Consider the following 5194-nt stretch of genomic DNA (forward strand, 5'->3'; position numbering starts at 1 on the left):
TTCATGTGTCTTTGTAGTAGAATAATTTATAATCCTTTGGGTATATACCCAGTAGTGGGATGGCTGGGTCATATGGTACATCTAGTTCTAGATCCTTGAGGAATTGCCATACTGTTTTCCATAATGGTTGAACTAGTTTACAATCCCACCAACAGTGTAAAAGTGTTCCTATTTCTCCACATCCTCTCCAACAACTGTTGTTTCCTGATTTTTTAATGATTGCCATTCTTTGTTGGTCAGATTGGTCTCAAATCCCTGACCTCATGATCTGCCCCCCTCGGCCTCCAAAAGTGCTGGGATTACAGGTGTGAACCACCGCGCTGGGCAGGCAGTAAAGCTTTTAAAAACGCTGAACAAGGCTGGGGCGTGGTGGCTCATGCCTGTAATCCCAGCACTTTGGGTGGCTAAGGCGGGTGGATCATTTGAGGTCAGGAGTTCGAGGCCAGCCTGGGCAACATAGTGAGACTCCTGTCTCTACCAAGAATCAAAAAGTTAGCCGGGTGGGGTAGCACATGCCTGTAGTCCCAACTACTCTGGAGGCTGAGGCAGGAGGATCGCTTGAGCCCAGGAGTTCAAGGCTGCAGTGAGCTATGATTGCAAAACTGCACCGCAGCGTGGGCAACAGAGAAAGACCCTGGAGGGTGGATCACCTGAGGTCAGGAGTTTGAGACCAGCCTGGCCAACATGGTGAAACCCCCATCTCTAGTAAAAATACAAAAATTAGCTAGGTATGGTGGCACATGCCTGTAATCCCAGCTGTTTGGGAGGCTGAGACAGGAGAATCGCTTGAACCCAGGAGGTGGAGGTTGCAGTGAACCAAGATCACGCCATTGCACTGCAGCCTGGGTGACAGAGAGAGACCCTGTCTCAAAAAAAAAAAAATAATAAATAAATACACCAAAACAAGGCAACAAGGGGATCGAGAGAACATAGTAAGGAGCTGAACGCTGAGAATAGGAAACAGAAGTACAGTGAAGGGAGAAGTTTTAAACCTCTGCGTTTTGGCTACCTGCTTCCCTAATTTGGTGCCTCCAAGTCTGTACTCTTACCCATTAAGCTAAATTACCTCCCACAGGTGCCGTAATTAATCAGCTCTTTCCTTGACTCAGGGCTGTTATTACAAACATCGGTCATTACATCTATGGTTATTGAGCAATACTCTCTAGACCAGGGATTCTCACAGTTTCATATGCTCTAAAAATGTGCGTTGGTAAAAGCCACCAAATGAGCTCTGTGTGAGAAAGAGTAACTTTACAGAGGAGAAACTGGGCAGACAGCATCTTAAGCATGGGATCAAAGTTAATATCACCCATTGTGGGACCTGCTGACATCAGAGACCTCTTGATGTCATGCATCAAGGACGCAGCATCCCTCCCGCAGTTAATGTTGTGAGGGATCTTAAGATTCTGATTCAGCAGGTCCAGGGTGGGGCTGAGGGTCTGTATTTTTTTTTTTTTTTTCTTTTTTTTTTTTTTTTTTTTTTTTTTGAGACGGAGTCTCGCTCTGTCGCCCAGGCTGGAGTGCAGTGGCCGGATCTCAGCTCACTGCAAGCTCCGCCTCCCGGGTTCACACCATTCTGCTGCCTCAGCCTCCCGGGTAGCTGGGACTACAGGCACCTGCCACCACGCCCGGCTAGTTTTTTTTTTTTTTTTTGTATTTTTAGTAGAGATGGGGTTTCACCGTTATTAGCCAGGATGGTCTCGATCTCCTGACCTCGTGATCCGCCCGTCTCGGCCTCCCAAAGTGCTGGGATTACAGGCTTGAGCCACTGCGCCCGGCCGGGTCTGTATTTTTAATAAGCTCCAGGTGAGGCTGATGGTGCTGGTTCATGGATCACACTTTAAGCAGCAAAGCTGGGGCTGCTTAAACTTGAGCAAAGCTGAAAATCACCTCTAGGACTTGGTAAAATTCAGATTGTATGGATTGCATGGTGGCTCATGCCTCTCATCCCAGCACTTTGGGAGGCGAAGGCAGGAGAATTGCTTGAGGCCGCAAGTTCAAGACCAGCCCGGGCAACAGAGCAAGACCCTCATCTCTACAAAAAAAAAAAAAAATTAAAATTAAAATTAACTAGGCGTGGTGACATGCACCTATAGTCCAGCTACTCAGGAGGCTGAAGTGGGAGAATCGCTTGGGCCCAGGAGTTTGAGGCTTTAGTGGACTGTGATAGAGCCACTGCACTCCAGCCTGGGTGGCAGAGTGAGACCTTGTCTCTGAAAAGGTAGATAGATAGATAGATAGATAGATAGATAGATAGATAGATGATAGATAGGTAATAGATAGATGATAGATAGATATATAGATAACAGATAGATGATAGATAGATGATATATAGATAGATAGATAGATAAATAGATAGATAGGCTGGGCACAGTGGCTCATGTCTGTAATCTCAGCACTTTGGGAGGCCAAGGCGGGGAGATCACCTAAGGTCAGGAGTTCAAGAACAGCCTGGCCAACACGGCAAAACGCTGTCTCTACTAAAAATACAAAAATTAGCCAGGCATGGTGGCAGGCACCTGTAATCACAGCTACTCGGGAGGCTGAAGCAGGAGAACTGCTTGAACCTGGGAGGCGGAGGTTGCAGTGAGCTGAGAAAGTGCCACTGCACTCCAGCCTGGGCGATAAGAGTGAAACTCTGTCTCAAAAATAAAAATTAAAAAAGATATATAGATAAATAGCTGTGCTCTATCTACAGACTCTCTAGAAAGCCTCCCTGTGCAGCATTTAGCTCTTCAGTCCTTCCACCCTCTATGTGATCAATCCCCTATATTAAATTACCTCCTGTTGAAAGACCTAAGGTGATTTTTGTTTGCCTGGCCAGACCCTGTCAGAGACACACGTCTGGAACTGAGAAGGGGACAGTGGGCATAGATCAAGCGTCCTTGAGATGCAGCATCCTTTAATAACGCACACCACAACTCTGTGACACTAAACGGTGCATCCTTCTCTGTGAAAGCCTAGTGGTGTCCTGGCTCCTTACCTTTGCCCAGGCTGTTCCCTTCACCTTGAATGCCCACCCTCCCCTTTCCACATATCTGAATTTTATCCATCTGTATTAGCTGTAACCAAGTACCATAAACTGTGTGGCTTAAATGGTAGAAATTTATTGTCTGACAATTCCAGAGGCCAGAAATTTGCAGTGTTGCCTGTGCTGGTTCCTGCTGAAGACCATGAGGGAGAATCTGTCTCAGCCCTCTGTCCTAGCCTCAGCCTCCTGAGTAGATGGGACTACAGGTGTGCGCCACCATGCCTGGCTAATTTTTGTATTTTTAGTAGAGACAGGCTTTCACCGTATTGACCAGGCTGGTGTTGAACTCCTGACCTCAAGTGATCTGCCCACCTTGGCCTCCCAAAGCGTGGGATATCAGGCGTGAGCCACCGCACCCGGCCCACATGGCATTATTTTTATAAGGACACCAGTCAAATTGGTTTAGAGGTTCACTCTGCTCCAGGATGACCTCATCTTAACTAATTACATCTGCAATGACCCTGTTTCTAAATATGGTCACATTCTGAGGTATTGGGGGGTAGGATGTCAACAATTATTTTTTAGGGGGAGACAATTCAATTTCTTACACTCATGAAGGCAAAACAGAAAGCAGAGAAGACTGCCGGGAAATGCTGGGGTGAGGGGGGTGCTCCCTTAGATCAGGTGGTCTGGGAAGGCCTCTCTTCACCAGACATGCATGAGGCACAGAATGAAGGAGATGAATCAGCGACGCTTTCCCGGGAGGAAAGAACATGGACTTTATTGCCTGGCGTTTAGGACATTTCCCTTGGTGTCTCAGAGGTATTTAAACTGGTTTATTGTTTTGTTTTGTTTTGTTTTTTCCTGCTCATTTCCTGGTTTGAAAGTGGTGAGATTAAGAAAGAGGACAGTCATTGAGGCGTGGTTCTTTTAAGAAGCTGAGAATTCTTCCGCCGTGTCAAATTCACTAAATCAGTGGATCTGAGAAGCTCCAACAGCTGTGAGGCTGAGAAGCTGTCAGATCCCAATTCCGGGGAGAATTTGGGGGTTTCTGCTGCGCAGCTGCCGTGCCAGGTATCAGATTGTCACAGGCAACACCCTTGCCCGACTTTATTTAGAATAACATGCACACAAAAATGGTGCAAACATTGTGAATGTACAGCTCAACGAATTATCACACAGTGAACAAGCCCATGAAGCCAGCAAGCCAGTACCCAGATTTTAAAATCAGAACATCCCCAAGCCCTCTTGTCCCTCCTCTTCTCCCAATGGTCACCGCTATTCTGACTTCTAACACCGTAGATTACTTCTTCCTGTTCTTGAACTTTATATAAATGGAACAGTACAGTCTGTACTCCTTTGAGTCTGTCTTCCACCACTTAACATAGGTTCTATGTTGATTGCTGACTCTCATTGCTGAATGGCACAGGCTGGAAACCTATAACCTGGGGTCGGCTCTAGACTGTTGCCTGTTTGTGTAAATAAAGTTTTATTGGAACAAAGCCATGCCCATTCATTCACTGTGGTCTATAGCTGTGTAAGCCCGGCAATGGCTGTAGCAGAGACCACATGGCCCAGAAAACTGAAAATATTTACTATCTGGTCCTTAACAGAAAAAGTTTGTCAACCCCTACTAGATGGCATTCCATTGTACAAACATAACACAATATATTTATCCATTCGATGGTGGACGGATGGATGTTTTTGTAGTTTCCAGTTTGGGGTTATTACAATAGGGTTTCTAAGGACATTCTTGTATGGAGTTGTGTAACTTTTTCTACAAAGAGCCAGAGAGGAAATATTTTATGTTATTTTATTTTATTTTATTTTATTTTTATTTTATTTTGAGACGGGGTCTCACTCTGTCACCCGGGCTAGAGTGCAGTGGCATGATCTCAGCTCACTGCAGCCTCCACCTCCCGGGTTCAAGCAATTATCCCACATCAGCCTCCTGAGTTGCTGGGATTACAGGGGTGCGCCACCATGCCCAGCTAATTTTTGCATTTTTAGTAGAAATGAGGTATCTCCATGTTGGCCAGGCTGGTCTCAAACTCCTGACCTCAGGTGATCCACCCACCTTGGCCTCCCAAAGTGCTGGGATTACAGGTGTGAGCCACCATGCCCGGCCCAGAGAGGAAATATTTTAAACTTAGGGAATAATATAAGATCTTTGTCATTTATATATATATATATATATATTTTTTTTTTAACCCTTTTTTTTTT

The sequence above is a fragment of the Rhinopithecus bieti genome, unplaced genomic scaffold (assembly GCF_001698545.2).
Source record: "Rhinopithecus bieti isolate Rb0 unplaced genomic scaffold, ASM169854v2 scaffold_12070, whole genome shotgun sequence".
NCBI lineage: Eukaryota > Metazoa > Chordata > Mammalia > Primates > Cercopithecidae > Rhinopithecus > Rhinopithecus bieti.